Source organism: Mastacembelus armatus, chromosome 5 (assembly GCF_900324485.2).
Source record: "Mastacembelus armatus chromosome 5, fMasArm1.2, whole genome shotgun sequence".
NCBI lineage: Eukaryota > Metazoa > Chordata > Actinopteri > Synbranchiformes > Mastacembelidae > Mastacembelus > Mastacembelus armatus.
The window spans coordinates 20,581,069-20,605,850 of NC_046637.1; the positions used below are offsets into that span (position 1 = coordinate 20,581,069).

Genomic DNA, 24,782 nt, shown 5'->3' on the forward strand with positions numbered 1-24,782 from the left:
TTCCTCCTGTTTAGTTTTTGACTCTATTCTTCTTTTGCCTCTTCCTCCTTACTCTCCCTATGGTTCAGGACTAAATCAAAATGAAAGCACAGACCCCATGCATCACACCAGTGCTGACTGTAGGCCATTACAGATTTAGTGAAGTTAACATAAACAATGCTGATCCTGTAATTATGGAAAAGCTATATTTTTCATAGACAGACCTTTACCTAAGCAAGAAATACATAATGCTATTCAAAAATTGTATTATTTGTAATATTTTAATGGCTGGTCAGCTACTACGTTTATTTTCCTTAGATACTGATAAAATATCAACATTTTTAAGAGTATATGAGACTTGCTTTTTCGTTTATTTTCCAAACTATAAGTTGCACCAGAGTATAACCTGGTTTTAGAAAAAAAAACGTTGTCGAACAGAATAAAAACATATATAAGTCGCTTCGATTGTACAAGTCGCAATTCTAAATATACTAATTATGGTCTAAATTAGCCTATGAAGAACTCGGCATAACAACAAGCAGAAGTGCATTACAAAATTCATTCATTCGTGTCAAGTAACGTGTTAAGCAACTGCACCAATGTCAAGGTGGGGGAAACACAGCGTGTCCTCCTCCTCTCTCAGGTTGCCTGAATGCCAACACTCACTCCAAAAAGCTGCAGACTTTATTACCTGCAGCTTGAAATCTGTAGCATAGCTCTTTCTTTTAGGTGTTGTGTCACAATAGGAGTTGTAGTTTAGCATGAACAGAAATGTTTTTTTCTTTCTTAATACAGTATTATCTTCAATTGAATCAAGAATGCCATTTAACACTAGTGACTACATATATAAGTCACTTCAATATACTATAGGTCAAAGGACAAGCCAGAGGAATATAAAAAAGTGCGACTTATAGTCCGAAAAATATCGTAAGTGGAAAACTAGTTTATGTTGTCAGTGTGTTGCACTGCCCACAAGTGACCAGAACTACTAATGAATGCAGGTTTAAACTTTTGCTGTACTGGTCTGACTGTAAGTACTGCTGTAAGTACTGTTTTACCTTGATTTCCCGAGCACACTCGTTTCTCATGTGTTTTGGTCAAGCAACTAATTCTGTTTTGGCAAGGCTCAGCTGAACAATCTAAATCACCATCTCGCCCTCGCTCTGATGCACAGCCCTTCCCGGTGTGTTCCTGGGGATTGGTTGAAGCCTCAGCCCCATGAGGACAGACTGTTCAGCTATTAGGAAATAAACATCCTTGACATTAATTTTCTTTCGTCACTGACCTACTGGGATTGTCCAAGAGACTGCAATAACACTTTGCCGTCAGTTAAAAAGAGAAGATAAGGTCAACACACAAAACTATATCTACAACTGTGTGGACAAGTGTTAACACAGACAAGTGTGAAAAAGATGCATGAACAATTGTCACTTGCCATCTCTCTCTGTGAATAAGGCTGCTATTGCAAATAAATGGTGTAAAAAAAGTGTGCTCATTAAACTGGAAGCAAACAGAAAATGGGTCCAGCTTGGAATTCAGCAAGCCAGCAAATCAGCTCTATTTAGGCTTGAAACGCTCTTTGCTTAAAAGCTGTGCTGAATGGGATAAGTAATAGAGTTTATAAATGATACATGGACTACAGCTACACTAAGTTTCAATGAAGTTTTAATCACTTGTAATCAGATCTGGTTTCAAATTCTAGCCACATGCAAATTCAGACTTATTAGCGATATTTTCTGCTTATGGGGGAGGAAAGAAACCAAATAATCCTTCTCACGTTGGATAAAAGGACATGGCTGTGACATGGCCCCACATAAGCGAAAGATGGATGGATGGAGTTTCTGCTTTACACACAAAAACTATGTGGCTAGGTTTAGGTGTTAAATTTACATGGTTAGGTCTAGAAAAAAATGGACATGGTCATGGACACAAAATATATTGTTTTGCACTGGAATCAATCTCAACTACAGGAAGGCTTGGTGTTTTGTATAAATCTACCCCAACCTCCACCTAATGCAGAATTTACCATAGTGCACATCTACATCAACCTCCTGGCTTCCTAGGTGGTGCTAGAAGGCATCTTCTAATTTATCTTCATGATAATGAATGAAAATGGTCATTGAATGGCATAGCACACACCCAATCCACTGCATCATTCACTCAGTTTGGGGACTATGGGGACTCTCTCATTGTTGGCTTGTGGCAGCTCCTCCACATTTAGGTGGAACAGCACATTCATTTTAAAGATAAAACAACACCATGTGTTAAAGTGTTAAATAAATTGCCTTAAAGTCAAGTGGAGACAGGCATAGAAGTTCCAGGCTTAAAAACCATTTGTAGGGAAACCACAGACTACATTTATAGTTCACAGTTTAAATAAGTCATTTAAAAGACACCTAGTAGTGATGTTCATACAACTAAAACAACCATTTAATTCATTTAGATAAAATGTAATTTGCCACTTTCAGTTATTACGCTGCAAAGGTAGTGGTAAATATGGATCTGCTAATGATTCTTATTGCTTACTATACTGTAACAGTAAAATCCCATTAATGTCACAGCTGACGGACTCTTGTATGGCCGAACCAATCTCCAAGTGAATGCATTAGTGCTTAGATTTACTCTATGAACAGTGTACTCAAGGTTATCTATTGATGTTATGCAATAAGTTTAAATCTGTCAGTGCATGACCCTGGCAGTGCCTCTGTCAGTGAAGGAAAAATTATTGCTACACTATTCCCTGAATATTTTTATATAATCAGACGATATAGGCAGCCAAGATAGAAACTAAATCAAAATACTTTATATGTATATTATTTCACACTATACGGAACATTAATTCATTGGTGAGTCAATGTATTCATGGAAACACTTCTCAGAAACCTGCTGGGGAGGAAGGAAAAAGCATTCTGTGAAATGATCACACTGCTACAATAATATACCTTACAATAATTATGTCTGTATAGATCTGAAATTCAGGGGGAATAGGCTTATAGGAAATGTTGACATAAAAATTTGCATGGAGTATCTCATGGGGTTTTTACTGGTCTCATTAAAGTTGCAATGCAGCATATTAAACTCGCTGTTTCAAACCTTCAACAAGGGCCTGAGGGGGTTAAAACGAGGGGAGAAGGGGAGCAAAGGCAGATAAGAAATAAATGATAAATGGAAAGTTGCACCAATTAGCATCATGTGTGATATCAGAATAAAGATGGTGGTAAAGTTTTAAAAAAAAAATTGGCACATACATAAATGAAATAATTATTCTAACAGTATCCTTTTTCCTCAGCAGGCCGGGATTTTATGTCCTTCTTGTATTGAGGAATTACTGTGTCCCAGGGTGCATGCTTAACAGCGCTAGGAGAAGTAGCATGGCAGTTTCGGCAGTGCTGTAATAATTACCAGCCTTCTCTCCTCAGCCCTCCTCTAATCCCAGTTTAGTGCCCTGCATTGCTTGTCTGCTTCAACTCTCTCAAGAACCTATTACAGCTCTTATTTGTTTGCCAGATATCACAGAAGATTGGAGGCTTTGTAATCTACAGTTCTTCAATTTTTTTGAGTGCTTATTCAAAGCCACAGACTCTAAATCATTCAGTTACCTTTAAGGAACAATCACAATATCACTGTGTGCTGCCATTCATTCAAAAGAAGGCTCCGCATTTGACTCATACTGCCGCTTCACAGAATGAGACACTGCAAAACCTTCTCCAGCAGCCGAGAGAGAGCCTGAGAAAACCCTCACTCTTCTCACTCCACTTCACTTCACTTCCCACTTCCTTCTGTCTTCCTGTGCCATAGACAGCCACCCTCAGAGCCCCTCGATAGTGAGTCACTTGCAGCAACACACCACAGGCCTAACCTCGCACTCTACAAGGATCACAAGGCAAATTACAGCCCCTTAAACTGATTTTAAAAGGGAGGTGAGAATGCAGGATCTTCTCACATTTACTGTAAAAGTCAGAGGTCTATAATCAATACAACACCCTCCCTGCCAGGAATGGCCAAGTGCCCTTCTTATACCTGCTGCTTGCCATTATTTCTCTGTTTCATCTGAAACACAGACTTAATTGGGTAGGACCAAAAACACACATTTATGTTATTAATTGTATTTATATGCTTTTGCAAAGCCACTGACCAACTTATAAGGATTAAGCATGACTCTCTTCAGAGCACATAATATAAGTTAGCAAAAATAACTAATACTCTTATACCTACACACATTTGAATAAAAGTGAGTTCAAAGCTGAAACATCTTTTTAAGTGTGGCCAGCACCAGTACTTATTCATCTTGCATGTCTGCTCCACAAAAGAAACGGACGTGTAGTACAGAGCACCAGCACAACTGTGAGGTGTAGGTTTAAGCAGGGCAAAAAATGCTTTTTGCTGCATTTTGTCTGTTTAACCTGCAAGTCATGGACACATTGTGAATATGAGATGCTGTGGTTTTGTTACATCAATTATTAAACAGATTCAAGCTTGGGGATAAGCTGACTCTGCTACTAGTGCATGAATGGCAAATGTGAGCTTGACCTGGTTCGTCAGAGGGACTGCTTTCATTTCCTCAGTGTTTTGGGATATGATTTATTTTGTGCATGACACAGCTTGAGACACCTTACGAATTAACTTAGACTACATTAAATTAATGAACAAAATCTGAAAAAGTGATTACTTAACCTTACTAATTATTCAGCAGTAATGCGTTACTTGAAGCTAAAGGTGTTTTTAAACAACTCCAAAGCTTCCATTTCCACGTTGCATCATTTTGTCAGTGTTGTAGAAAAAAAAAAAAAAGAAAAATTAAAAAAACTAGCTGATCCCTGAACGCACACATGCCGATGGCTAACATTAGTAACATGTGACTGAAACAACTTTGGAACCACCAGGAGTCAAATTTCTCTTCCTTTTAGTCATGCAGTCTACTGTACTATGCCCCACCTCACACCCCTACGCCGACCGAGCAGATCCTAGACAGATCTATCAAGTGAGTGCCAAGAGCCAAAATGGACCCACCATCTAATTAAAAGTTAAAATGTCAAATTAACAACACGTTACTGTAATTAGTAAATGTAGTATAATTAAGTAATGTAACACACTCTTCTGATCCCTTAAATGCCTTCTTACTAAGTAATATGTTGAAGTATTAACCCTTAGGAATCAGCGTGATCAAATATAAAGGTAAAATGAAAGGTTTTGTCTTTTAGTTGCATCCAAACTTGAATCATACATTACCAAAAGCTTTGTGCAATAATGCAGGACACCTAAAAAGACTCCATTAGATAGAGTTATATTCAGTAATGCAATAATTAAAAAGTAAAACTCTGATAAGGTATATATAATGTACTGATACTGTACAATCGGTGTTAGTGCCTCGTGAATCAGAGCTGTTGTTATCGCAGACATTTTTTCCCAAATACTGAGTCAGCTCAGTTAATAACCAGGTAACCAGTAGCCAATGTGTCTGCTGGCTAATTTAACAGCTTACCAATTAACAAAATGTAGCCAAGGACTCATATAGTAACATTCTACTACATTTTAATGCATGTAAGTATATACAGTATGTTCATGAGACAGTTGTGTCAATAAGATCCAGTAAATTGAGAAAATACAGGACAAATAGAGAACTAGCAAGCAAACTGATTAAAAGGCTACTCAGGTAGTCAGCAAAAACAGGAATAAGAAATCACCAGGGACAACTGAAGCTGAATCCAAATTGTCCATTGTTGACCTACAATGTAGCTGCCTCAGGATGTTTCAGTGTGACCTGTACGGCTTATATACAATATATTGGTCTTCAGGTAAGAAGGATCGTAAATGCATTCCATAAGGAGTATGTGAGAGCAAAGGCCACATTGTTTGGATAAAACAGATACAGACAATTCATCCTGAGGGAGAATCGGCTGTATGTGTACAGAGATGAGTGCATGAATGCACACATGTTCATGTGCATTGCAGTGTGACTCCATATACTGCTCTGGACTATGAATATTTGTGTCCTTCCCTATTTGCACTGCATAGAGCTAGTATTTCTAATTTTAGCCCAAGAAATATATCTCCTGTCAAAACTCCTGTACCTTTATGTCATTTTCAGTCTGATACTGAAGAGATTCGGTGTAAGTATGGTGAACCTAAAGTGGTAACAGCACATTGCAGAATGCCCTAATTACAGACAGAGCTCAGAGAATCTATTATAAAGGCAGGTTCAGGGAGGGGGTGAGAGCTACTGGGGTAATGCAAAGATTCCCATCTCTACTGAGAAACCTGATTAAGTCTCCAGTACAGTTGTGAACACAGCTCAGGCATGCTTCCATATGCACACACATCCACACAGACACTGTGTATTTGGTGTATTTATACACATCATATCATTTACTGTGTATGGTTCCTCCATTACTCTAAACAGACTGCGGGAGGAAACTGGAGTACCCAGAGTAAACCCATGCAAGCACAGGGAGAACATGCAAACTCCACACAGAAAGGCCGGGTTGCGAACCCAGGACCTTCTTGCTGTGAGTCAACAGTACTCAGCCACCATGCTGCCCCCACTAATACCAGTAATACTCAAACTGCCATTAGCAATTTAATCACTTATCAAAATTAATTCATTTCATAATACATTTTCAGGTTTTTGGTCAACTAATCGATTAATAAGATTCTTGTTTCTTCCGTTAAAGGGAGTTTTTTCCTCTCCACTGTCGCCAAGTGCTTGCTCATAAGGGAATTGTTGGGTTTTTAGTTTTAGTTTTTGTAAAGTGCCTTGAGATGATTTGTATTGTGATTTGGCGCTATACAAATAAAATTGAATTGAATTGAATTAAATTGAATTGTTTTAACACAAAATTAGACTCTTAGACCTCTTATTTGAACCTTTCAGACTTTGGCACCTTCAGTGGTAGAATGGGAAAAGACACTGACAGGCAGCAACGGCAGCTCAATGAAGACTGAGAATGGTAACAACTGAAGTCGTCACATTGATATTATTTACCTGAGTAAGCCTACTAAATACATTCATTTATATTTGAATGTATTTAAGTGTATTCTTTAAATTCATGTATATATATATATATATATATATATATATATATATATATATATATATATATATATATATATACATGAATTTATATAATATTTGAATCTATGTTCAAATATTAGAGTTAACAATTATATCTTATTTTTAGAAACTAGTATGTGAATTTTCACATTAGTAGTTTTTGACACCATTCAACCATAAAATAATTGCTGAACAATTTCTTCTCACTCCAGGAAACATGTCTCTTGTTTACATGAAGCAATCCAGTGGCCCAGCTCCTCCTCTACAATATTCTAGGTACTGAGCCAATCTCATTAGCTTTCAGATCCTCCATGCTGCTTCAGCGGACAGAATCTTTAATTGCTAAGCATAAAATTGACATTACATGAAATATTATCATCTAAAGGCAGGGATAAATAAAGCGGGCTCGCTTGTAATGTCGGGCTAACACTAATTGAAAGTCCCCTCAGAGTGCTGACTGTGAAACTGATAGTGCAAAAGAGACAAATTATGAACAGTAAATTCATGAAAGCATACAATTTAAACTGACAGGAAGGTACTGTAAATTGATAACATTTAAAAGTAAACAATACAGCATCACAGAGAATGTCTTCCCTTTCCAGTAACTATTTCCTGTGGCCAGTTTGAGGGCAATTGTGCACTGTAGCTGAACCACAGCACAAGGCAACCTTAGGCTCTAAAAGACTGGTCTAACGCCACATTGTCCAACATTGTAGCCTACACACTAGCACAAGTTTATAACATTTCAGCATTACATCCAATATTACATGTAGTAGGTTCATTTTCTTGTCAGATGCAGCATTACACTCACTGTACAGCAAAGAGTGTAAGTCATTAACATAGCAAGATTTGACATTCTGCCTGGAGCTTGTTAATCTGTTGGAGGTGGGAAGTAGGAGATTGGCTGCTTTTTTGTCAACAATAGGATTATAAATTTTGTCCTTGACTGATATCTCTTGGTGTTGGAATATATAATGTTGATATCTCTTGGATGCAAACTCAAAACAGAAAAACAGCACAGGCTGAAATCACAGTAATGTTGGTTCCTCAGGGTGAAAAAACACAAATGAAGTCCATTAGTCAAATTTCCACAAGTGCCACCAGGTGAGAATTTATTTTGTTTTCTGTCTGAACAAACTGTAAGCATTGCAGATTCTTTGACCTACATGCTAACATCAACAGGTGTAGTGTTCATCATCTTAGTTTAGCATGTTAAATTTGCTAACATTTGCTATTTAGTACTAAAGACAAAGTACAGATGAGGCTGAAAAGAACAGTTTTGAAGGCAGGTGTTCACAGACCTCATGATGTCACTATGTGTTACTCGTTTGAGCAACACTAAAGATATTTGGAGGCATTGGATAGAAATAATGACTGTCTGCACAGAATCATGTGCCAGTCCACAAACTGCCTATATACTGTAATGCATACTATATTTCTACTGAAGTGAAAAAAACTTACTTTAGGGAAAGGCATGATGAGAAGCCATTTCCTGAGCACCCAGAAGGTATGTAACAAATTTCATTGCAACACATTCAGTAGTTGAATGTGTTGCAATACATTTTAATGAAAAAAACAAACACACTAACACAATAGGTGTCAATAGAGGAAAAGTCACAATATCACTGAAGTCAGTAGCATTCATCCCCTGGAGACCATGAATGTCTGATTAAAAATCTATGGAAAGCCACTAACTACTTTCATTGTGGTCCAGCGTGGTGGAACAACCATCAGACCGACTGACAGCCCAACCAAGGTCTCATTACAGAGAAAGAAACGTCAGCAAGACTGACGTCATTGATTTGACAAAACAGGAAAGATCAACTCTGCAGTCACAAAAATGAATCTATTTTTTTGAAAGCTACTTATGAAAGCTATTTTTTTCCTGTACTCTTCTCCTTGTCTTCTCACCCAGTCTGTTGCACTTTCTCTCTTCTGTGTAAATAGATTCTGTGTAATGCTCTCATTAGTCTCCCATGTATCTGTGTGTAGCATTGCGTGACAGCTCCATCTTTCCTTCTCTCTTCTCATTCAGTTTGAACAGCTCTATTCTCCACCAGAAAGAGAGGAGGATTCTTATATCATTGTTTCACTGAACTGCAAGTACCAAGTTCAGAGCATGAAAATGCCTTTGAAAGAGTGGGGGCTTCAGCTGCACCCAGAACCTGATATTAAAAATAAGGCTGATCTGGAGGGTTTTGTCCTGATCTGAATGCACTATGATAAATACGCTACTTAAAGACAGATGCATGTGATGAAGATGTAGGTATCTGCATGTTTTCAATTGATTGTAAAGTATGTGACATTTTTTTGCTTATGAAATATCCTCAGTTTACAAGGGTTGCAAAGGCTGCACTTTAGCAAAATACTTTAAAATATGTTCTGTAAAAGATGACACTCAAATTTAGATAAATGCTGCATTAAAAATTAGGATATCAATAGCAAATAAGTGTCTAATCATTTAATTGATTTCTGGCATGAAGCAAATTTCTAGCATGTACTTTAGGAGGCATAAAATAGAGAAGGGTGGAGACACATTCAAATTCTTGGGGACTTATATCTCAGATGACCCTTCCTGGAGAGCAACCATAGACTCGGTGATAAAGAAGGCCCAGCAGCATTTATACTTCCTAAGAGTCCTCTGTTGAAACAAACTGGAGAGAGCGACTGATACTGACCTTTTATCGCTCAACCATGGAAAGTGTGCTGGTATACAATATCTGTCTTTGGTATGCTGGCTGTACTGAGGCTGAGAAGAAGAAGCTGCAGAGTGATAAGGACAGCCAAAAAGACAGTTGGCTGCCCTTTTCCCTCTCTGGATGACATTGCCACCTCCAGATGTATCTCCACAGCAAAAAGGATTGTCCAAGACCACCTCCATCCTGGCCCCCCATCTATTAAGTCTGCTGCCCTCCAGAAGGAGGTACAGGAGCATCAAAAGTCATACAAATGAACTACGGAACAGTTTCTTTCCACGGGCTATAAAGCTATTATATAATATTCACAATAACTGCACTTCCATCGTCAGACTCAAGTGCAATGTTTACAATAAACTATAATTTTTAGAATGCAGATGTACAGAATTTATTTGCTTATTTATGACATCAATAACTTTTCCCATGTGTCAAAATGTGTGTTGTATGCTATGAATTGTTTATTTCTTTTTTAACTGTCTCATTGTCTCAGTTCTGTTTGCTTTAAAATGCACCTTCGGTTGTGGCAAACTTCATTTCATTGTATAGGTGTCTATATAATGACAATAGAGGCTTAAGCAGGAGCTCCTGTCTCACATGGTGGATGAGTAGATTGTGGTATTCAGCTAAAACAGTGAGTCAGCAAAATCAGAAATACTGCAGTGGAAGTTTTAATGTTGTTGTGCAAAGGCAGGAACAAGTTATAGCTATGAAATGAATCTGACTGCCCCCACCCTCCTTTTTTTCAGGTGGAAATCAGCACAACGTAGGATAAAAGATGAAAACCATTTAATAAGTAATGACTCCATCTTGTACACAGGCTTCCTCAGTGTTCAGAAGTTAACCAGTTTTAGGTTTTATTGGCACCCCAATCTTGAAAGCCATCCTCATGTTCATTTAAATTCTCTTTTATTCTGAGAGAACAAATAAAACTAAACAGCATGAAGAGATATCATCGCCAGGGTGCCATGCCACTGCTTGTTAGAAGTGGGTTACGAGGTTCTTGGAGGGAATAGGAACCAATGTGTTGGACTGCATCAGAGCGGTTCTTGTCTGAGGGCTTGGTGTGAAATCAAAGAGAAGTTTCTCTCTAACGCTTGCTTCTTTGGAGACTAACCTAGAAACCGGAACAATGATATTGTATCAGTTTGTGTTATGGCTGTCACCTTTGTATTTTTATTTTTTTCAATTATTTATTTGGACTGTTTCATTTTTGTGCTGCAACAAAGTTAACATTTAACATCTAGAAAACAGTTGTTTAAATGATTTGGATGCTAAGCATATTAAGCACAGTTTTATCATTAAAATACTTCTATTTACTTATTGCTTCCAGTATGTATTTGTATGAGCGTACATGTTTATTTGATCCTACTGTAAACTTCCCTCTAAAACTAGTCCTCTAGAACTGCCTAGTGTTTTTTTGTTTTTTTTGCCCCACAAGACAGCACTGGGGAAAGTGCAATTCAGATCTAGCTACCATTAACAGAGTACGCACAAGTAGGAAGTAAGTTCATCAGTCTTTTTTGAGCCCTGCTGCTGCCACATATGACATTTTTTTTATGTTGTCAGTGCATTTAATTTATTCAGTGTCACCAGGATGAAAGAGAAATTCAAGAAATGTAACAAAAATGCTTATGAAAGGAACTGCCAACCCTATGTTTAATACATTTTTTAAAAATATTATCATCCATTCTGACTTCTGCTATCTAATTTCTTGAAAAACCTTCAGTCAGTCAGTCATTACAGTGCATAATGTTTGAATGAAACAGCTTTTAGTCCAGAGACAAGGACAATAAAAGAGAGATAAATTTTGGCAGGATACTAGTGCTGTTATGAGTCTAAATAGAAATGTTGGCCAAACAAACTAAATAATGGAAATAAATCCTTCTGTGGTTTAATTTACTGGGGACTTTCAATGAAATGCTCCAAATATGACAAAATGATATATAGTACAACTGTTATTGGTTAAAGAGAAGCTCATAGACAACAGTGTTGTTAGTAATACGCTGCATCATTTAGTTATGTATGAATTGCCTTTTTATGTCTTATTTTTAACCTCAAAACAATTATTTAATGGCTTTATATTGTAATTGCCACTATGTTGATGTTTTATATTCTGATTGAAATATTAGGCACTAATAATACCCCTGGGCGAGATACAGGGGTCTAGGGATCCAATCTATTGGATTTGGCATATAGACTAAACCCCTTTAACCTGGAATTTTGAAAATGTTCTAAAAGCAACTATACAAAGAACAGGCACTTTTGGTGCTATTTCTCAAATGAAAAGGCAGGATTGTACCATTTCTTTTACCTTTAGCATCAAAGCAAAGGTCTGAGTCAAAAAGTACTGCTAGGTTTTTAGAAAGAGGGTTTAACAGATTGGACGGATTAAATATAGGTGGGATGAGTAAAACAATTTCAGCTATACTGGAACAGGAACAAGAAGATCTAGAATTACTGGACAATACATCTCACTGAAGCAGTTTATAAGGTTATTTAAATGCAGTTATGGGTACAAAGAACACAAGCATTAGCTATTGAACTATCTATGATATGGAATATGTATAGGCCAGAATGGAAAGGATCTGTTGATGCAGTGGGTAAGATATCAAGAGGATATGAGTGTGCTATTGTCCCGTCCAAGGATGAAATAGATATGGGTTTGAAATTGGTGAGATGAGTAGAATTTTGCTGGATCAATGGGGGGAGCAATGAAGGGTCACCACCCTGAGGTGATATCTAAACCTTCATATGAGAGATTTATTTGTAAAGTACTTCAGAAATTCCACACATTTTCTGGGGATGATTCAATTTCACGCATTTCAGAGTTGGTTTACATGAAATAAAACTCTGGAGTTATGGCAGATCTGATAGATGAAAACTGAGGAATAGGATGTCTGATATTTATAGTTACATTGAATTAATTTGCCTTTCATGACTAAAGATGCACTTTAGAGCTGGTTCACTGTGACCTTAAAGACTGCAAAGATTTCATACATTTAAACAAAAGAAATGCTTCATTATCCCATATTTTGATAAAACGAAATGTATATTTCTCAAAGCTGCATGGTCACAGTGGCATTTTATTATAATTTATAATCTGGTTTAAAATTTGGTTCTTAAGTCTTTTTGATGAACTCTATTAGAGTACAGTAACAAAACAGTAATACAATATAGTATTGTATCTGACAGCCACAGTCTCTCCTGGTGCAACTGTGAGTTGCGTAAAGAAAGCATCACAGTTTCAAATAAGTTGTGTGTGTGTGTGTGTGTGTGTGTGTGTGTGTGTGTGTGTGCGTGTGTGTGTGTTGTGAGAATGGGAATGTGGGGTTGTTATCCTAGATGTACAGTATATTTCTCTACTACGCCCACATAGTATGTTTTGACTGAATGAATAAAACGAAGTTGACAAGTAATTGTTCTACCTCAGCCATCATCACAAAATATGATCTGTGGGCCTGAGTGGCCATGCACAAATAAGCCATCAGTGAATTATTGCAGTTATTAATTAGATAAGACACAACTTGACAGATGCAGCGCAAGAAGAAAACTGCAGGCATAAACAGAGGTATATAAAAAATGTCACAACCAGATGATTTCAGACATTTGCAGTGAGAGTGGATTCACTGCGTTATATTTGACAATAATAATCCCCTTCATGTTTGTGCATCAATCAAACAGCTTTGGTACAGGAATTGCACCTGTGCAGTCCTTTAAACTGAGATAATGTTTGTCTCTTTTATCAAAAAAAATATAAAAGGTAATGAGGTCTGGTTCCTACCTTACATTTTTCACAAAAAACAATTGTATTTTAAAATGTCAACTAGATCTGTGGTATTCTCCACAGCCTCATCATATTTACAAGCTGTTCTCTCTAGGGGAGAAAACCCAGCAGGAAGCGGGATACGTAATCTCTCCTGACAGAATGTTCATGAAAATTAGGATAGTGTCACTGCTGTGTGCTTTTGGATACTTAGCAAAAGAAGGCAGCCTGCACTGAATTTCTAGCTGTTTTACAAAGGACGGTAGAGTGGAGCCGCTATATTTCTCACTGTGTGTAGGTAATCAAATGCTGAATGACTTTCAGCCAATCCAAGTCAAAATGGCAGATTTAATAACACTGACTTCAAAGTTTTAAATGAGTGAAAACGCATGATAACAGTCCTGTCTCCATGGTTACACACAGTAGAAACAGACGAAGAGGACCGCCTCTATTTAGAGGAGATGACATATTCTTGGTGGAGGCAGAACTTTGCCTACTGGGGGGGACACGCTCTCACTCCTGAGACTGGGGTGAGTACATGTGTTGCAGCCCACTGTACGCACAGACCCAGTGAGGGGCGATGAGCTGTTCTGCAGATGGCCTTGATAGTCCTGGTGGAATCATAGCACTGCCGGCCCACCAAGCCGACCCACCTGCTCCTCAACAGAGCCAGGCAAAACCCAATCCCCATGCTGGCTACATTTCCTTTTGCACACGCAAACACAGCGCCACCGAAAAAAAAAAAACGTCATCTAGTTTGTATTTTAGCCAATGCTTAAATTGTTCTACTTATTCATGCATGTTGCACACCCACAGTGTGATTACATTTGTCCTTATCCAAGGGAAAGAAAGCATGATCCAACCTTTACTAGCCCTCCGCTGCACTTCAACTATTTTAAATTTGTTCAGTAAAAGTTCAAGCAGGACGTGTAAATCATGCGCACCCCTTTCCCCGATATATGATCCCCGAATACACCAGTGGTGTTCATAACATCCATCACAGCTGTCACCACCTCATTTATTTCTGCATTTCCTGCCTTCATATAAAAAGTCTGTTTTCGGCATAGTTAAAAATGAATGCTGTGTCTACGAGCATACAGGGGAGTTTTTCCTCTCCACAGTTTCTCATAAGGGATGTGTTGGGTTTCTGTGTAAAGTGCCTTGAGATGATGTTTATTGTGATTTGGCACTATACTAATAAAGTTTAATTGAATTCATTGAATTGAATTAAATTGAACTGAATACAGTGCTTCATTTGTGTTATGTTTTACGTATTATTACAATTTTCATAAAGTATGTGACGTTACACTTTGTATATAGTAGTACTACATGTTTTATATGGCATGTATGTCAAAAAATATGCAGAGAACACAAACAATTATTTTTGATGAGTTTTCAAAAAATATGTCCACAACACTGGATGAGAAATGTCTCACCACAAATTCCATTTACATAGTAACTGCTCTGGAGTTATATCATATGACTTTCATCAGCAGATGCAGTGTGCCCAGTTGGTTGGAATGTTTTGCTATTCAATAGCCCATTTGGGCTTCCTATAAGGCTATAGTTATGGCTCAGTAGGTCCCTACTCACTTACTGGAACCCACTGGAAAGCTCAGTCGGTCATTATCATCCCACAGATCTTCATTGTTGTCATTACATAAGTTACAAGCTTAAATTTAAGCATGACAACTACTCAGTTAGGTTTAGACATTGAAAATATGTTGAACATGTTTAGCCATTTAAACATGTTGGTTAGGATTAGGGATTAACATATGTTTAGGTTAGGTTTAGGGATTAAACTGTGTTGGTTAGGATTAGGGATTACTGTTGGTGCACATTAATCAGTCATAACAATCACCTCAGTGGTAACCCTCATTGCCTCCAGTATCTGTAGTTGGGCCCTAATCCTCTATATATATGGGACAGATGTACGCTGATAACACTTATTCAACAGACAAATCGGCTGGAATTTTAATGTCCAAAATTTCCATTTTAGGGCAGGGCAGGGAACGTGGGTCTGTCATTCACCTGGTTAATTCACTTGTTAACTGATTTTTTACAGCCATTCTTGGTCCCCAGGGGATGAATACTACTGACTCTATATAGGCATCAATCTGCAGGTAAGCACTGTTATTGTGAGCATGTTAATATGCAGTACATAGGCGTTAGCTCAAAGCATCACTGTGCCTAACTACATCACAGGGCTGTTTCTTTGTAAGGTTTTAGCCAGTGCTGCAGTATGTGTGATGTGATAAAAATTTCCAGTACCGCTACCATATTAATCCAACATTGTGATAATATGTATCCATGTTGGAGCCTATTATTCATTCATGCACATTCATTTTCATGCCGACGGTGTTCTTGGCAAAAAAAAAATCATTTGACTATACAGGCAAAATCAAGCTAGTCGCAACTGATTGATTCATTTAAAACCATGCAGCATGGTGGCAAATGAGCGCTCACAGCACAAGTGTGCAGGGTAAATTGGATGCTGCAAACACCGGACACTGCTAACAGTGAAAACCCTTGGGTTTGGCCTTCAGATGCATGCTTGGCGTTTCTCACATAAGTTCATGTAGCTGGATGAGCAGGCGTATTGCTCTACAAAATCCTACTAAGCACCAAAAAGCTGTACTCGTGCTTCTTTTCCTCCCACATGAATAAAAAAAGCCTATCTCTGAGGCCTTTCTCCAGTCAATAGTAGCAGTCTGTACCTAAATATACTTTACTCTGTTTTCTTGCTTAGTCTAGGCAGTGATACAGTTAATCTACTCTTGGTGTGTTGTGTGCTCAACGAGGAGAGAGGGAGAGAGGGGCTCACGTAACATGTTGAGAGAACAAGCAGGGAGGAGTGGCGAGGAGCCAGGTGACTCAGAACATGTGACAGAGGGGTCAGCGCAGTGGGAGGTGGTGAGATGAATGACTGAGGTGCGAATCGTTGTCGCTAATGGCTGCATCCACCTCCACCAAGCTCCTTTCCTGAAGTCTGTGATTAGCTCATCACCAGCCTTTAGCTACATGCATTCAGCCGTTCTGCTCAGAGTTTAAATATTATTTGTGAAGTTGAACCTAGTATAAAAATCTTGAGTTTATTCTAAATATCTAAATATGGTTTTAAAGCAAAAGCAGAGGCATTTATTTAACAATTTTAAAAAACTGAGAGCTCTACATACCAACACAGAGGCTGCAAACAGCAATTGATCTACCAATGTGAAGCTTTTATTTTGGTTTTTATGAGGCTGTTTTCATGTAAGACAGCCTTGGCCATTTTGGTTTATGTAAAATCTGAAATGCTTTCTCTTCACACTTCACCGACTAATCTGACCATTCTCCGTGCCTGTTGTTAGTTGCCTTGGTTACAGAGTCCTTCAGTGTGGCATCATACTACAGTACTGCTCCTGCTCAATGCAGAGAAAAGCGTTATTTGCTTTGGAGGAGGGAGGATGTTGTGTGCTGCATTTTGCCAAATTTAGAAGATTCTTTCTTTTTTTCCTTCTTTGTCTTTTGAAGGTCCAGGAGGTTTGTTTATGTCTTCATACAGCAAGTAGAGATAAAACATTCATGAACATTACCGCATGGGTCATTGCTAGAATTGTGTCTATTATGCAAGAAGAGCAGGAACATTTGTTTTGAATGATTTTTATTGGATCCGCTCATTCATGTCTACCACCTGCTCCCTCAGCTCTGTTCTCCTCCTCCTTATCTGTTAACAAAGATCTCATTCAGTGCGAAACTGCTGCATCTTATTAAGCAAACTTTAGACTAATTGGTGACGCACATTCAAGTGAGAAACATAAACTCATTCATGGTTTTTCTAAATAATACAGTAGCTTCTTCAAACAGCTATCGACAAATGCATGGGCAGACAATAGTGAGAATGTGTCCAGGGTCTACAATATGCCATAATCATTGAAGCTTTCCAGGCAAAAGATTTAGGTGTAGTAGTTAGTAGAGACCTAAAACAGAGCTAAAGGAGACTAGATATTGGACCTCTGTCTCTCAGCACTCCAGCTGAATGATAATGATGCTCTGTAACTGCTGTGTCAACAAACCACTTTTCGCTAGGTCTGTTATATCAACCTAAAAAGAAATATGATCTCATATTGTTTTCGCTGCCCCCAAGTGTCCAAAAAAAAAAAAAATGTTATTACAGGTTTAATGCCGTGTTTTGCTGAAGCAATAAAGATAATGACAGATGCCTAAAAAGGCTCTTTGCTGTGTTTAAACAGTAATTACACATTTAAATCATTCTTCATTTGCCAATCACTAATTTGTAAAATATAGTGATCAACCTGCTGGGCACACATGATTAACTTGTCTCCTTTAGAAAAAGCATGTCTCCTAACATTTCTGATTTAATTGCATACTGTCCAAAAGTTTGCTACCCTATTACCAACCCCCTTCTCCTCCTCCTTTCTTGCCATCACCCAAGCTGCTCTGTCGTGTCTTTCAAATTTCCAAACTGACATCATCATGTTTAAATTCCAGCTCAGAGAGATCATAAACCTTCAACATGCTGCTCTGTCAAGGTGTCTAAAAACAATGCAGTAGTCTGTTACAGTCTGATTCAAGAGGTGGACTCAAGGCATATCTCTGACCATGTCACCACGGTGACAAGCTACCGCAGCATGAGGGAGGACCATCGATTGTAGTCATGCAACTACTGGTTGTCTTCAGGCTCTGTCATGCAACTTTAATGAAAATAGATTTCCCCTGTCCTTCACCTGTGCAACAACCAATACAGAGCAGTCCAACATGTAGAGCAGACAACATCAAAAGGTGCCAAGAATCTAATAACAGAACTGACACATGAAACATAAACATCACAGATATTGGGAGTTTTAATCTTCACTGTATCTAGAAATTGATCCACTTTCCTGTTGCACTACAGTAGCTTGTATTTTGCCCTGATTTTGATAAGTAACAGGAGATGTTACAACAGAATCGCACTGCGAACTTGAATTGACTCACAAAATGTCACCTGAGAAATGATCTTACACACTCAGATATGGAAAATACCATCTATTTCTTCCAGATGCGGTAAGTAAACACTACGTATCAGTAATAATACCTTCCATCCATCACAGCATTATCACTTCAACCCCCGTCATCTGTATTGCTCCTATGAATGAGAAAATGACAGAGCAGGCAGCTGGGGTGACAAACTAAGTGGTGACGACAGCGATGGTGCACACAGGAGGCCTATTACCTCTAATACACAGTGGAAACAAGAGGATGTGCCAGATCATGACCGGTAACATCACCACATGCCTGTGCATAAGCAACCTGCTTTGCACTGGAAACGTCTTACAGTGGAAGCAGAAATCAATGCTGAGGTGAAATATTAATCAGTTTCCATTTAAAATTCCCCTTCAAATTTTTTATTTGCGGATGCTAGGCAGGGTGGCTCTTTGAAGCTGCATGGTGCCATAACTAACCCTTTCACAAAAGATGCAGTTTGCTTCTGTTTGATTTTTTCACTGGACACTTCCTATGTGTTAATCACTGACACTGATGAAATTAGTTATTCTCTCTCTTTTTAAATTTCCTACTAATAAATAGAGCCGACGGTGCCACATGCCATTATAACATTATTTCCTATTATATGCTGCTCCTGATAACAGTCTTTAATGACTGATGGCGGAGTTCATGACTTATTCCCAGACATGAAGAAAATCAAGAGAAAACAACACAGATGAGACTGATTGTTTGCACAGCTGATCTCCAGTCGAGGATATTCCCTGACATCACTATAGAATACCTCTCTTATCAACATTGAATGGCAAAACAAGCAAGAGCTGCAATATCAATAGAAAACCAAATAAAGTAAATATCTTTAAAAAGCCAAGTAAATCGATAATGACAGTCAGTGGTCTGTAGAAGTTAAAACGTGACCAGAAATTGAGATAACAGACCTCTGTAGCTTCAGAGCAGTGGTTTCAAGGCATTTACTACTGCCAAGATGGCAACAGCTTGCATTGTGGGTGATGTAGGTGCTAGACTTTGGCAATAAACATGAATGTATGTGAAAAATGGTGATATCATTGTATTTCTGTATCAGTTTTTATCTTTTTAAAAACTGACCATCTGACTTTCTGGGATGTTTTAGAAGTAAAATCATTAGATTATTCTTAAAGGTAGATATGTTAAACTGATCCACACCATAATGGCTTCAATGGTGAGCAAGTAGCCACATGGTGTTAGATACTTTTGGCAGTCTTGAGTCATTTGAAGGTAATATTGTACCGCCGAAAAAGTAAAACTGTTCATGTTCACGCTAAACTACAACTCCTTGTGTAACACAAGTGAAAATGCTGCCCAAAAGAAAGAGCTATACTGCAGACTTCAAGCTGCAAGTAGTAAAGCCTGCAGCTGAAACAAAGTTTGGAGGGTTTTTTTTTTTTCCTTTAGGGACAGTCACTTTTTTATTGCATGTCATACTATGTTTGGTTGTATGTGTGAGATAAAAACAAAACATTATTTGAATTTTGTCATTTCCTGTTGCTCCTTTTTTGGATTTTTGGAAACAGACCGAAAACTGTTTCTTACTCTGTTTCATGCATCTGACTGAACAATAGCTCTTTAACATTTTAGTAGTATTTTCCAAATTTGTTATTCTACATGAATGCACAAAACCCAGATGTGCTCACTGTTGTAATGGGTAGACGGGCACTCATAGGCAGTGGAAGTGACCTCTGTGATTTAATGGCATCCTGTACATTTCCTCTATTGGCAGATTGTGCCTAGGTACCCCATCCTTTTGACCATGGAGTTTTCCCATGGTCATGCAGAAATTAGGTTTGAGAATCCACTTTATTTCAGAGCTGAATGAGTGTAACACAGAATGTAAAAATAATAATTATATTTACAGAAAACTGCTGTGAGGTGTGTTAGAGGTTCTTAACAACGTTCTTAACGATAGTTGTAGGATGAACCAGCAGTGTATGAGGTGCTGTGTGCATGGATGAGCTCTCATAACAATTGGATATTAACCAGTAATGTTCATTATTACATTTTCAATGCATCTCTGTTACAAACGAGAGCATCTTCCCACATCATGACGAGATTAACAGTTTAACGTCAGATGCTCCATGGCACTGCAGCTGTAGGTATCACTGCAGAATTTATTCACTGAAGTAACCCCTCTTCATTTTCACTCTCACTTCTCACAACATGATATTGATCCACTGTAAATGGAGGGAGCTTGAGAGCTGCTACAAAAAATAACCCATGTGTTGCTGCAGTTTATCTCTGACTTCATGGTGGCACTTATTTTTTTCTTGGCAGCTTGAGTCATGTGAGGAGAGCATTGGCTTTGCTTTGATTGGTGGACAGCAGCAGCAGTGAAACTGGTGAGGCAATCAAATGGAGCCCATTAACTAAAATATCCCACACTAAATCAGAGATGGTGGCATCATTTAATGTATGTGGAACTGCAAGTTTACATGATTTATTTTGTTGGTTTACAGGAGGACGTGTGAGCTGCAAAAAGTGATATTTACATCATGATATTCATATTTGCATGACACATTTGTGAAATGGAAAACATCTGATGGCTGTTTGGACATGCTACAGCGTAGCTTTTTATGTTTGGCTGATTGTCAATTCTGAAAAGGTTTTTTAAAAAATATGGCATTTTTATGACATAAATCTGTGCTTAAAAGGTATACCTCACATGTTGGTTATGTAAAGTCAATAGAACAGTCAGCCTCTGCAGTGGCTGAGCATCCACATGCTTTTGATTCTCCTCTTCAAAGCGAGACTACACTCAAATCCACACAGTTCTCATAAAAAGAGCCAGTCCAATCATATTACTTTAGATCTAACCCTTCCACACTTCTGGGATATTGTCTCTGACTTAAGTCATTAAAATCCCTTCTATTGTGTATGGATCTATAACTTGCACTTAAATGCCTGATATTCTTATTAACATGATAAAATGCCACATTGGGAGAATCTCTATAAATCCACCAATGTCAGAGACATAGAGAAAATGACACTATATAAAAGTGGAGTAAACAAATGGCAACTTGGGCAAACAAGGTAACATCTTTGTTAAACATCACTGCATCCACCATCTCCACTTTTAGAACAGAGCATGATAAACGAAGAGCGATCTCTCTCGGATACTGGATGATCTTTGTGGCCCTCCACAATATATGCCCCAATATTGCTTCTCTGTGAGTGTTCTGTTCTGGTACTCAGAATAGCACACCCCTTGAGTGTGTAAGAGCACACATTTTAAAGTAAGTTTGTTGTGTGGCTCTTGCACAGGAGCATTAGTTGCAGAGGACTCTCCAAGGGCCCATAAAAAATTTACTGAGCACAAATAAATGCAACAAAGATAGGATATTCATAATATCTTAGAAACAATATGTATGTACCACACTAAAGACAGAGCAATAAAAAAAAATGCATATTCTAATATACTGGTGTTGTAATTCTAGAAAAAGCATACAACTGAATAAAATTTTTAAAAAATGAATGAGCCAACTTACAGAAAGTGATCTCACAGCTATTTGGGAAAACCAGCTCTACTCTACAGTTCCCTTAACTTGTGTATTTCAATTCAATTATGGCATAGCAGTTACATTCTTCATTTCACCAGTATTAGCAAATCTGTTGGTCTGCAGTCACATTCTCAAGAAAGACCTCACATTTCCATGTTTTTCTATCATGCCTGCATCTCATAGAGAATCCAGAGTGGATGCAACACAAAGCTGGAGCGGCTCTCCCCAGAGAGCTAATTGTGTAGAAACTGTGAGGCTATGTGGTAATCTGCTGTGCTTTCCTGTAGCTGCTGCTGCTGCTGCCACGGCGGCCACCTGGGGTCCATCGTAGGTCGGGACCTCTTCTGGGACTGAACACATCATTACACACAGCTCATTGGTGATCTAGCATGTATAACTCATTCTAAAGGGCCTTAAGAATGTGACATATGGGCGCATAGCATCAACCTTTACAGGAAACGTCTCCACAGTGGAGTTTTTTTTTTTTTCCATTTTCCCTTGTTTAAACCTGAATATGTGACTTGCTTACTGGAATGCTGAAGGTGTAGAGCTGAATATATATAAACATATATATATATATATATATATATATATATAGGTTTTATATATATACATATATATATATAAATCCTGGGTTAACCACAATGTAGAGAGATAGATTTGATTATTGAGTCTTCATCAAAGCCTAAATGTCAGAGCTCTCCAATGTTTTTCTGAGGCAAGAGTTACCACTCGGGTTCTCACAGGCTGTTACAGTAAAAAGCCTAATCTATCCACTGCTGGTGGCGGCATGAGGTGCATCTGCTGCAATGCAAAACACTAATTAGGGCACACTTTTAAAAGAGCCAATTAATTTGAACATCTTCAAAGGTCATCACTGCATGTCTTTTGAATAAAAAATGACATTTTGCATTTGGTTTTTGATAACCATTAACCTCAAAAGTCTCATTACACATTTGAGAAGGATGCCCTGTTGAGCAACACCAGCGTTAAAGTTGCTTTAAGGTTCTTCTCAGTAGAAATTTTAGAAAACCACAACAGACGAGAACATTACTGCTCTTTGTCAAGGTACTGATTCTTTTGTTTTTCACATTAAAGGTTTCCAGGGGGCTAAATATTATTCAGTAAAAATGATCATGACAGCATATGGTGCTTGGTACTGTGGCATCAGCATCTGTACATAGTTGCAGCATCAGCATTTAAGTGTAACTGTGGAGCCAGCGAAGACTTAGTGCTGTAATAAACTCCTGGAATGGTCGGACTCGAAGACTCCTGTTGCCTAAAAAAAAAAATCTGTATAAATGAGACGATCTGATCTGTGTTCTGATATCATTCATACCCACCAATACCTGCTCTCACTGCAAAGTTTGCTAAGTATCTGCGAATGAAACAACTCGGGCTTTTGCGTTTCAGCGAATGCATTTATGAAACGAATTTTGTGGTTGAACCTGTAAAATATCAGTAAGATCTATTTAAATTTTGTTTAGGCTACTGGTTCTGTTGGCAGGTCAACTGACGCTGAAGTGTCATTTCAAAAGTCCATTGTTCTTCAGGCTGTATCATATTATGTAACAGCCTTAAAAGGTTCGGGTTAGTGTGAGCGTTAAATGCAAAGATAGAAGGATAAAATCCTCCAAGTCATCGCATTTTGAGCTTTTTCTGTGCATCCCGCTCTGAGTTCATTGATGCCGAAATCTGAACGGATATTCAGAAAACATCCCAACTTACCTTGACACCAAATTCTGCCTCTGAACGTAGGATCCAGTGACTGCCAAAGTCGAGTTTGTCCTCGGAGAACGCAATCCCTACTCCTATTAACACTAAACGTTCCCGTGAAGTTTAGACAAATAAAAGTACTTCTACGCGTAATTCTTGCGCTCCTGCGGACCGTAGGACTGTGCCATCTGTTGTGGCTGTGCGCTTCGAGCTCTGCGCGGTGAGGACGAGGGGAGAGGAGAGGGAGGAGGGAGTGCAGGGTCCAGAGCGCGCAGCGGATAGGACGGCGCACAGGAGGAGAGGGGTCAGACAAGTCTGAACGAGTTCACATCTCAACCAAGTGATCATACGGTGTTTTACGGATAACAGAATCGGTGTACGATTTGCAGCCTGCGGGCTCTCATTGATAAACGAGCACATAACGGAAGACGCACCTGCAGTCGCCGTCATTACCCACCATTTAAACGAAGACAATACTGTAGTTTGCTCGTTATTTTCAACAGAAAGGAATCACTGAATTTCAATTCATAATATATTTTACAGCTATGGAAGTTGAGAGGATGATGAGAAATTACAACATGAAAGGTTGGACGTACAGGAGCCTAAAAGTTTGCGTAAATTCAGACTAAACCAATGCGTCGTATTAGGTTACACATAAAAGGCGAATGAGGCAGTCTGTAAGCATGTCTGGAAACTAGAAGGCTAAAGGGGAGGACCGAAGGATCACACTGGTTTGATCAGCTCAGGCTGCTGCTGCTGCTACTGCTGCTGGTCTATGTGCATCTTATAAAAACAGAATAAAGAAAAAGAACTGGTCCCATTACCAACCCTCTGCCTGTGTCTGATAAATGGCCTAGTGCTTTAACAGACTATATATTATTGGCAACATGTGTGTAAAAGACTTATCTTTCAGAGCACCCTGAGCTGCTCAGCTTGTTTGTTCACACACACTCAAAAAAGAAACTGTATCCCCCCCAACGCTCCTGGTTTCTCCTGTAGGTAAGCAGATCATTTTGGTAATATAAAGCAATAAATCCCAAGGTTTTGAGATATCTGTCCCTCAA

The 24,782-nt window shown here is 38.5% G+C and overlaps 1 protein-coding gene across 1 annotated transcript in view; it reads right to left on the bottom strand.

The window, feature by feature from the left end:
• Nucleotides 1-23,818, bottom strand: part of camkvb (CaM kinase-like vesicle-associated b) — a 35,149-nt gene extending 11,331 nt beyond the window's left edge. The window contains exon 1 of the mRNA XM_026307469.1: nucleotides 23,731-23,818. The gene's annotated coding sequence lies outside the window, so the exon portion shown is untranslated. The remainder of the gene's footprint in view (nucleotides 1-23,730) is intronic.
• Between the last annotated feature and the right edge of the window lie 964 nt (nucleotides 23,819-24,782).